Source organism: Mercenaria mercenaria, chromosome 7, assembly GCF_021730395.1.
Source record: "Mercenaria mercenaria strain notata chromosome 7, MADL_Memer_1, whole genome shotgun sequence".
Taxonomy (NCBI): domain Eukaryota; kingdom Metazoa; phylum Mollusca; class Bivalvia; order Venerida; family Veneridae; genus Mercenaria; species Mercenaria mercenaria.
Genome location: NC_069367.1, coordinates 83,156,012 through 83,168,262, shown reverse-complemented (window position 1 = coordinate 83,168,262; position 12,251 = coordinate 83,156,012).

Genomic DNA, 12,251 nt, shown 5'->3' with positions numbered 1-12,251 from the left:
TCATTTATAGACATATCCCAGCAGGCACAACAACGTTGAAACAAAGTCGGACTTCAACGTTGAAACAACGTTGAAATATAGTTGGATTTGAAAGGTGAAATGACGTTGAAATTTCAACGTTGAAACAACGTCAGGATTTCAACCATATTTCAACGTTGAAATATGGTTGAAATCCTGACGGTTGGTGGTTGAAATATGGTTGAAATCCCGACGGTTTTTCAAATTTGAAATATGACGTATCTTAAAAGACATTTTTGTGATGCATTATAATGATGTCTTTATGACAAGAAAAAATAAGGCATTAATGTCTGTTTTAAATGTGAATTCAAACCATAATCCAACGAATATAAAAGAACTGGTATTTTAGGCATTGTTTTTTTTATTTATTTAGCACTTGTAATCAGCATGTATATTTTCTGATCTTTATTTCATAGATCTGTGATCGTCTTTTATCTAAATACTTAGTAAGTCCATCAATAGCTTAGTTCTCAAAATCTTCATCACGGCAAAACAACTGGACCTGGTATTACCTGAAATGTATGAAAGGATTTGAGTGCTTTACAATTATCATTTAAAATTTTCATGTAAATTAAATAAAAATGCAAAAACAGTGATGATGAATAACGTGCTGATAAAACAATTAATGGATGCATTTAAAATATTATCAACATTTTCTGATTAAGCTATATCCCCTCCAAGTTTTTAAGTATGAGTCGATTTTAAAGAAAAATGCAGATTAAAAAAAACCTGATGATATTAAAGTACATACACGTCAGTCTTTTAAATATAATATTATTGATGAATATAATTACTAAGTTATAATAATATTTAAAGTATTGTACTCACTTCCTCTGCACTATTCTTTTATACATAATGTATAAACAGCTAGCTTAAACCTCTATCAGACTAACTGAATTAATGTGTAAACTAATACCAGGATACAGGCGTGACTAATAGATGACATGTGTAGAGAGAGATGGACCTTTGGTTACCATGGTTACAAACGTGTTATAAATTTTCCCAACAAATCCCAGTATAATCATCCCGAATATTTTAAAATGTATGAATATTATTATTAAAAGTAGTTCAACCATTTCGAAAAGAGCTAGACAACACCCAAATTACAATAACAATGAGGAATATTTTTCGGGAAGTGCAAAAATATCATCTACAAGTTTTAGTCCATTTTCATGAATTCTGGAACGCTAATAAATAAACTGTATTTTAAAAATACAATGAAAAAAAATTTTACCTGTCAGTTCTATAATGAATTAAGCAAATTATCAAACTTTTGAACCAACATATCTATCTAATATATTTTTCCCCAACAGTTTAGATACATGTTCATTTTTTCGTGGAAAATTAAGGTAGATTTCTTATACTACATAGTTATTTGTAGATGCTATTTGAATTATGTTTTGTTTCAAACTAAATGAATCGGCAAGACAATGCATATATATACATAGTTTATATCTCTGACATTGGTCAGATATCGACGATTTTTCAACGTTGAAACAACGTCGTAATTTCAACCATATTTCAACGTTGAAAGAGCAACCTTATTTCAACGTTGAAACAACGTTGATTTTCGACAACATCTTTTCGTTGAGAGTCCGACGTTGAATCAACGTTGGATCAACGTTGTTTTATGACCTGACCAAATTTCAACCATATTTCAACGTTGAAATGACGTCGTGTGCCCGCTGGGATTGCTTTGAAACCTATTTTTACTTTTTAAGGTCATTAACTTACCACAGATGATCAAGTCCCATTACTCTTATATGTATTTTGACAACATTATGCCTCTTTTGGACTTAGAAAATGCAGTTTTAAGTTTACATGCAAGTTAGTATATCCAAACTAATGCAGATGTTTGGTTAAAACTTCACACATTTCTTAGGGTCTGTAGAATAAGGTCATATCAACACATCACAAGCCTCATAACTCTTACTTGAGTCAGACCCCTTTTTGGGGTTAAAGTTTTGCATGCAAGTTATTTTTTAAACTAATGCAGATACTGGGTTGAAACTTCACACATGTCTTCCATTTTGTAAAGGACATGGCATCAACTTCCATAACTCTTACTTTGGCCAAGTTATGCCTCACTGTTTAAACTTAGAAAAAGCTGGTTAAAGTTTTGCATGCAAGTTACTATCTGGAAACTAATGCAGATATTGGATTGAATCTTCCATACAAGTCTCTAGTGATGTAAAAAAAGGTCAAAGCATCAATTCCCATAACCTTAATTTTGGACAAGTTATGCCCTCTTTCTTGTGCATAGATATTGTTGTGTTTGCATGCAAGTTACTATCTCCAAAACTAATGGGGCATTGTGTTAACACTTCTCACATGTCTTGTTATGTCCCTTTTTCGTATTAAGAACATGACGGTTAAAAATTTACCATTAAGATGCTCTTGTCAAAACTATGGACGTTACTGGGTTGAAAATTTCTTATATCTATTCAGGGTTTTAAAGCGAGATATAGAATCAAGTCAAATAATCCTTGAATCATTATTTTAGTTCTAGAACCGAAAGTCATTCATATTGACAATTGCCTTCGAATAGTGGAGCGTGCTGCCATTGTTATTATGTCTCCCCCAGGAGACATATTGTTTTTGCCCTGTACGTCCGTCCGTCCTTCCGTCCGTCCGTACGTCACACTTCATTTCCGAGCAATAACTGGAGAACCATTTGACCTAGAACCTTCAAACTTCATAGGATTATAGGGCTGCTAGAGTAGACGACCCCTATTGTTTTTGGGGTCACTCCGTCAAAGGTCAAGGTCACAGGGGCCTGAACATTGAAAACCATTTCCGATCAATAACTAGAGAACCACTTGACCCAGAATGTTGAAACTTCATAGGATGATTGGTCATGAAGAGTAGATGACTCCTATTGATTTTGGATTCACTCCGTCAAAGGTCAAGGTCACAGGAGCCTGAACATTGAAAACCATTTCTGATCAATAACTAGAGAACCACTTAACCCAGAATGTTGAAACTTCATAGGATGATTGGTCATGAAGAGTAGATGACTCCTATTCATTTTGAGGTCACTTCGTCAAAGGTCAAGGTCACAGGGGCCTGAACATTGAAAACCATTTCTGATCAATAACTAGAGAACCACTTAACTCAGAATGTTGAAACTCCATAGGATGATTGGTCATGAAGAGTATATGACCCCTATTCATTTTGGGGTCACTTTGTCAAAGGTCAAGGTCACAGGGGCCTGAACATTGAAAACCATTTCCGATCAATAACTGGAGAACCACTTGATCCAGAATGTTGAAACTTTATAGGATGATTGGTCATGAAGAGTAGATGATCCCTATTGATTTTGGGGTCACTCCGTCAAAGGTCAAGGTCACAGGGGCCTGAACATTGAAAACCATTTCCGATCAATAACTAGAGAACCACTTGACCCAGAATGTTGAAACTTCATAGAATGATTGGTCATGAAGAGTAGATGACCCCTATTGATTTTGGGGTCACTCTATCAAAGGTCAAGGTCACAGGGGTCTGAACATTGAAAACTATTTCCGATCAATAACTAGAGAACCACTTGACCCAGAATGTTGAAACTTCATAGGATGATTGGTCATGAAGAGTAGATGACCCCAATTGATTTTGGATTCACTCCGTCAAAGGTCAAGGTCACAGGAGCCTGAACATTGAAAACCATTTCTGATCAATAACTAGAGAACCACTTGACCCAGAATGTTGAAACTTCATAGGATGATTGGTCATGAAGAGTAGATGACCTCTATCGATTTTGGGGTCACTCTGTGAAAGGTCAAGGTCACAGGGGCCCGAACATTGAAAACTATTTCCGGTCAGTAACTTGAGAACCACTTGACCCAGAATAATGAAACTTCATAGGATGATTGGTCATGCAGAGTAGATGACCCCTAACGATTTTAGGGTCACTCTGTTAAAGGTCAAGGCCACAGTGGCCTGAACATGGAAAACCATTTCCAGTCAATAACTTGAGAACCTCTCGACCCAGAATGCTGAAACTTCGTAGGATATTGTTCATGCAGAGTAAATGACCCCTATTGTTTTTGGGGTCACTCCATTAAAGGTCAAGGTCACAGGGGCCTGAACATTGATAACCCGTTCCGATCAATAACTTGAGAACCACTTGACCCAGAATGTTGAAACTTCATAGGATGATTGAACATGCAGAGTAGATGACCCCTATTGATTTTGGGATCAGTCTATTAAAGGTCAAGGTCACAGTGGCCTGTTCATGTAAAATCATTTTTTGGAAATAACTTGAGAACCACTTGACCTACAATGTTGAAACTTAATAGGATGATTGGACATGCAGAGTAGATGACCCCTATTTATTTTGAGGTCACTTGATCAAAGGTCAAGGTCACAGGAGCCTGAACAGTGACTTGAGAACCACTAGGCCAAGAGTGTTGAAATTTAGCGTGATGACTGGACATGCCAAGTAGATGATCCCTATTGCAGCCAACCATCAGTGTCTCTTCGACTTTCGCTCCTGACCCCTATTGACTTCTTGCCTATAGGACTTTGCATTGGGGGAGACATGCGCTTTTTTACAAAAGCATTTTCTAGTTTTAAAACCTTTTACTTTCTTCTAAATGCAGAGTTACTTTGAAATGCTCTTTTGGCATTCATGCCCTCATCTGTAATACTGCCGAATAGGACAGAGGTTGAGAAATCTGCTTTTTACAGCAACATCCGTGTCAAGCATATTTCGAGGGTTCTCGATCTGATTCTTAAAGCTTTTAAGTTTTCTTTTTAGGTTCACAAAGGACAAATTTGAGAAAAGCATGTAGGCTTAAGAACACATAAATATTGATAAGGACAAATAATCCACAAAATAAGCCACACATTGATGTTGAAACTATAAGTAACAAATTCAGCCTCCCTACTTGCCGACAAACCTTCTTTCATACTCATATGGTACTGTTCTCTTGTTAGCTCAGTAGTTGATGCACTGTATTGCCAGTCCAAAGGTCACGGGTTGATCCGGTTAGAAGAAATTCCTTCCATGGCCATTTGCAATCTACCTCAGTTCATACGAATGTATAGTTGTCAGTTCCTAGTGTATTGGTAAGCCACTTAGGTTGCTAAGCTTGCCAGGGAGAGTGAACATTTGTTACCATTAGTGACTGTCAGTCATATATGGCAATCAATATGATTGTTGGAAATGGTGATGAACCCAACTGAACAACATCAAGAACTGGTACTTGGTCTTTTAAAAGTCAAACTGGCATTTAGCACATTTCATGGCTGTACTATGTACAAAAAAGCATACAAGCTAGCATACTGTTTGTTATGTGCTATTTGTGAGCATGGTGAATTCAGTTATGTCATTTTAAACAAAGACATTTTCATTCATTCAAAAAAGAAAAAAAGAAAAAGAAATTCATTTAGCATGGGGGAATAGAAACAGCAGAGTTGAGCTTATTCATTTTCGTAACATATTTCTTCAATGGAAGGTTGTGGATTCGATCACCTGTCAAGATATACAAAAATAGTTGAAAATGGTAAATGTATCAGCAACTGTCCCTGGCATTCAGCTCAAATGTGGAAAACGGATTCTCTCACGCCTGCGTGGCAATGGTTACCGTCCAGAGTGATTTTATGCCGAGTGTCCTATAAATGGGTCTTGGCAAACAGTGCAGATGGAACACCGCAAAACAGATGATGTGATCAAGGTTTCCACTGTTTCCTTTAATGAATTTCAGTCACAACAATAAAAAAAAAGAAATAATTATACCAAACACTCTTTTAATTTGAAACAGTTCGGGGTAGTAGAGTCATGTGTAGACATAAGAGGATTAATATAAGTTGTAGCTCTTGCTTCAGAAATAGTATACTAGTAAATTAACATAAATATAGAATTTTCTAGTCTATTAAACATTATGGGCTGAACATTTTTCCAAGTGTTACTTGATCCCAGAATCTGAAAAGTCGATTGATAATTTTCACTTTGACAGAAGTCGTACCAGTTCATCTCTAACAACGATACAAGACTGTTTGTCCTCATTATGTGTCAAAAGTAGCAACCATTCTTTATTATTGTTACAGCTCAGAAGCTTTTGAACTGTTAGCGTATAGGTAACGTTCTCCATCATTTTCAGTTACCCGTTAAAGCGTTCGGACTACAATTGTTACTCGTGTCACTCGGGTGATCTAGTCACAGTTACATGGGTTTGTATGCCGAATGCGCCCATGCAGTATGTATCACTTTGCATTCTATTGAAATTGGCATGTTCCTATCGCATGCTAGGTAAAAACAGCGCGTAAGAATTTAATGTCTCGAAAAGAGAAATTCAAAGAAGCGAAAAGTAGTAAATTCAGTGGGTTGCATGTATTTAACGAACTATAGTTTTCTTATAAAAAAGTTAACACCCCCATTTCTTTTTCTTTTTGTAAAGTAGCGATCTAGTTCTTTATGGTCATATAAGTCTCTGAAAATCTGATATGCTAGAACATGTCGAAAAAACCGATAGCGATTTTTATTTCATTACAGCAACGTATTATGTTTTTGTGATTTAAATTGATTATTTATCATAAAATACCCGTATATACCAAAAATATTTGAAATTCATTCGTATCAATGCTTTTAATTTATATAAAATAGAAAACTGGCGATCTGATTCATGTTCGTGAACAGACTGGTAAACATATTTACATTAAAGATTATAATTTACAGTTGTTGTTTTTTTTCATCTTTTATATAAAATATTTTATTTAATTCAGTTACCCATTTTACTGTTAGTACTGATTGGATTATAACACCTTTCTTAATTAGGCACATGTCGTGCGTGTTTGGAGTAAAATTTGTCTCCGGTATTCATTTAATTGATAGCGCTAATTGGATTATAACACCTTTTCTAATCGCAGTTGATTGAGAAATTAGTGCACTGGCCTTCAACTTTGATTAAAAATAATGCCAAGCGGCTCATTTGATGTATCGAAATAAATCTATTAAAAACAAACGAAATACATAAATGTAAAATGAAATTAATGAACGCTCTCATAATATATCCTGTCCGGCTGTAAAATTTATAACTCGCAGATCTCCCTCTTCACATTGCAACCTGGAATAAATTTATAGAAAAATGTGTTTTCAGCAGAAATCTTTATTAATAAGTAATTAATTAAATACGTTTTCAATACAGATTTTAATAGCGCTTTTTTCATCTATATGATAAACGTTCAAAAGCGCTGTATTTTATCATTTATGATCAATTTCAACCACAAAAACCAAATAAATTGCTTTATTATGATATGTAATTGCTCATGTTCGGTATTTACTAGTCATGTTCGTTTGCATGAAACAGATTGCCCTTTTTAAATCGTATATGAATTAAAAGCTTTAATGTGCTTGAATTCAATATACTTTTGATATATACTTTATTTATTTTGTTGAGTTTAACGTCATACCGACACAATCTTAGGTCATATTTAGATTATTACTAGGAACAGAAAGCGAGATCTCTTTGTTATTATACAAATACATGTTGCGCAGTAACAATGTAAATTTTAAATGGGTCTCAAAAATTAATAATTCTTAGGATGGCCAGATCTGTAGCTATATATATGTGTGTTAATGAACCAGATATGACAGGCCAATCTTGAGTAGAATGATTTTAAGTAATTTGCACCTATGTATATGAGTTATGAGATACGATTCTATGAGTTCCCCCTTGACACTTGTGCATACTTTTTAATTATTAGGTTTATATTTTATATTCTGTTGACAGCTACCGCAACAAACATTACATTGTTGAAACACATATTGAATATCCTCATGTTGTATTACATATACCTTAGGTGACTAAAGTATCTGTCTGTCTAAATTTATGTATTTCGTTTGTTTTAATTAGATTTAATTCTATACATCAAATGAGCCGCTAGGCATTAATATGATTTTTTAATCAAAGTTAACCGCCAGTGCACTAGTTTCTCAATCAACTGCGATTAGAAAAGGCGTTGTAATCCAATAAGCGCTTTCAATTAAATGATTACCTGTATTGGCGATGAACATTTATTTGTTTATGCCATATGAAATATTGAATTGAAAAAAACAAACTAGTTTCTCAATCAACTGCATAAGAAAAGGTGTTCTAATCCAGTCAGTGCCAAAAATTAAATAATTACCAGTAACAAATTTGACCCCCAACACGCACGACATGTACCTGATTAAGAAAGGTGTTATAATCCAATTAGCACTAACAGTAAAATGAATAACTGAATTAAAAAATATTTTATATAAAAGTTAAAAAAGCTGTAAATTCTAATATTAAATGTAAATATCAAGTCGGTATTTTTTTCGTTTGATAGAAAACTTTACTTCGCATTATAATTCCCTATTTAATAACATATTTGAATTGAGAACTCCTTCATTTCAATTTGTAAAAGATGTCATACTTACTCATGTTTGGTGTTTTCATTTCAGTCCAGTCCACGAACATGAATCTCCCAGGCAATACAGTCATGTTTGTTAAGGCCTTAAACGGATCGAGTGTAAAAAATACAATATTAATGTATTTGAATGTATTTTGATATTTATAATCAATTTAAACCACAAAAAAATATAATAATGCTTTAATAAAATAATTAATCAGGCACGCTCGGTATTTAACAGTCATGTTCGTGAACACAAAACAGATCGCAAGTTTTGTATTTTATATAAATAACAAGCTTTTAAATAATATATATTTGGTAAGTACATGTATTTTAAAATTTATTATCATTGCTAACCACCAACACATAATATATTGCTTTAATAGAGTAATAATCGCGCATGTTTGGTATTAACCAGTCTGTTCACGAACATGAATCAGATCGAAAGTTTTCATTGTTGTATTAATCAAAAGCATATTAATACGCTTGAGTTTCAACTATTTTTGGTATACACTAGTATTTTATGATAAATAATCAATTTAAATCGCAAAAACATAATACACTGCTTTAATAAAATGATAATCGCTCATGTTCGGTATTTACCAGTCATGTTCGTTGGCATAAAACAGATAGCCCGTATTGTATTCTGTATAAATAACAATCTTTAATGTGTTTGAATAAAGTACATTTTTGGTATGTACATGCATTTTAATATTTATAATCATTTTAAAGGCCTAGATTTTGGCAGTGGGCCAAGGGTTTTTTGTCTTCACCAGCACAGTTGGGGGCTAATGATCATCACAGTATGGCTCCAATAAACAAGGGTCATTGTTTATTGGAGAGCCAGTCTACCTTACAAGTGTATCTATTAGTGAGAAGGGTAAATTATGTAATTTATTTTAAGTTAATGAATAATTGATAAGTTTTAAAGTTATACTAGTTATTTTTGGCATTTCTATGTAAAGAAAAATATTTGTTGATCAAACACAATAATAAAATAATCAGAAACTTATTTTCACAATAATGAAATACTGAGAAACTTACTAAAAGAAATATGCAAGTTTTTATTTTTTCAAATTCTGTCTGGAGAATTGTGATATTTTAGAAAAATGTGACTTTCACTCATCTAAAGCTTGCAGAATACTGTAAATAACATTTGTCTAGAACTGAAAACAGAATGTGCATTTCAAAGTTACAAAGCAAAGCATGAAAAAAGTCACTTTTGGCAACATACTGAAAAGGAAAATTGAGTATAGATGGAACACAATAATTTTGTATTCAAATAATGTTAATTACATGAATACAATAAAATCAATTTCCAATTCGAAAAACATTGTTTGTCAACACAAAGAACTCATGAAGTTTTCACTACACTTGTGTTTTATTATCATTATTATTTTCAATATTAATACTGTATCTTTTATCATCCTATATGTAATATAATAATAATAATGATAATAATGATAATTAATCATAATGATTATGATTATTTTTATTATTATTATTGTAACATTAAAGTAGTAGTTATTATTATCTATATAATATCAAAATAATAATAATAATAATTATTATTATCATTCCACATTCACTGAAGAAAAAATAATTTCTTTCAACTCCACTGCACACATCTTCATGGTCTAGTTGGGGTCCCTGCTGTGTGAAGATGGTCACGTGACATGTTCAATGGTGGTTGTGTTTTTTACCTGGGAAAATAAAATTTGAAAAACTGGAAATAAATAGTGTTATTTGACAATATTATGGAATAATTAAGATGCTTTTGATAACTATGTGATGTGTTGATCTATATGGGTTCGAGAAATAAAGCGAAAAGACGTAACAAACGCAAATACAGTAGTGGCAACTCGGGTAGCGGACGTTCAAAAACCGCGCGCCATGTTTCACCTCAAAATGTAAACAATGAAAATAATGGTGATTCCTATGACGGTAGTTGTGGATCTACCTATGATAATGTATGTGATAGTGTAAGTGGAACTATTCGAAAAGCTAATTCTGTTTTGTTTGACATTTCAATTTCTGAGATGGATAATTCAGTATTTGAGGCTAGTGGTGGTATTCCTAGTGCAGGAGCCACAAACAGTGACAAAAACTCCAATTCACAGAGTGGTATGGGATCTACTGCAGACATTATCGTATATTTAAAACGTATTGATGCTAAAGTCAGTCATGTTGATCAGCGGTTGAATGTTCTAGATTCACTAGAGACAAAGGTCAGTAATTTTGAAAATGAAATAGCCAAATTATGGACTTATGTGCAAGATAATATCAAATCTGCAGATGAAAAAGTTTCAAAAATCAGTGACCGAGTTGATAACCTAGAATTCTCGCTTGGGTTGGCACATGACAACATCTCACATTTGCAGAAAGAAAAGGTCAATTTACAGGACAATTTACTATATGTGCAGTCACAAAGCATGCGTAATAACCTGATCTTTGCCAACATTACGGAAGATGATCACGAGACGCCCGTGCAAACTGAGATTAAATTGCGGCAGTTTATGGCGGAGAAATTGAAATTGGCTCAAGGTTTAGTCGACCGAATCAGCTTTGAACGGGTGCATCGTATGTCCCAGAATCAAAATTATACTTCTAATGCATCGCGGTCACCGCGCAAAATAGTGGCTAAATTTACACTGTTTAAAGATCGGGAGGTTGTACGCAGGCAGAGTAAAGAACTCAAAGACACAAATTATTTTGTTTTCGAACAGTTCCCGAAAGAAATAGCAGAGCGTAGAAGGTCCTTGGTGCCCAAACTTAAAGCAGCAAAGCATCAGGGCAAGTCTGCATGGTTGGGCTATGATACTTTGTTGTCGATGGCGTTCCGGTGCGTGATGCTACTAATTAGCATAATGATGAGGCTGAACTATCAGTTTTATCCTGGAATATCAACGGGCTGAAAGATCACTGCTTGAAGATAACGACTTTATTGATAAAATCTCACAGTATGATATAATTTTTCTTTACGAATCATGGGCTAACAGCAAATCAAAAATTGATATAAAGGGTATAAGTGTTTAATTTTACAGGAAATTTCAAAATAGAAGGGCCAGGCGCTGTAGTGGTGGAATTGTTTTATACATAAAAAATTCTATAAGTAAAGGTATAAAAGTGGTGCAAAATCATTATGACACAATTATATGGTTACGACTGGATAAGACATTTTTTAATATTGAAGATGATCTGTTCTTAGCAGGTGTGTACATGTGGGTGGAAAACTCACCTGCGTACAATGTAATTACTGATGACTTGTTTGCATTATTAGACAATGATATACGTACTTATGAGCAACGTGGTCGTGTTATGTTGGCGGGTGATTGGAATGCACGGGTAGGCAATGGTGACAGAAAGGACTATATTGTATGCGACCGAGTGGTTGATTTTATAGATGATGATGTATATACTCCTGATACGCCCCTGGAAAGAACCTCCATGGACACTGGGCATAACAATCATGGTTTTAAACTACTCGATTTATGCAAATCCAATTCATTGCGTATTGCTAACGGTAGATTAGATAAGGATCACTGTGTGGGTAATTATACTTTTACAAGCGCTATGGGTTCAAGTGTAATAGATTATCTTTTGTTACGTCAATGTGATTTTAGTTGTATTAATTCTTTTGAAATTGAATCATTCAATGAATGGTCTGACCATGCACCTGTATCATTTTCTATTTTGTGTAATACTTTATCAGGTAATGACAGTCAGAGTTATGTACGTACTACTGTAAAATGGGATGAAAATCTGCGTGAGGAATTCCGAAGGTGTCTTATCTGTAAATTACCGGAGTTTAATAGAATTACTCAAAATGTAAATTTTGCAAATAGATTGGACGTTAATAC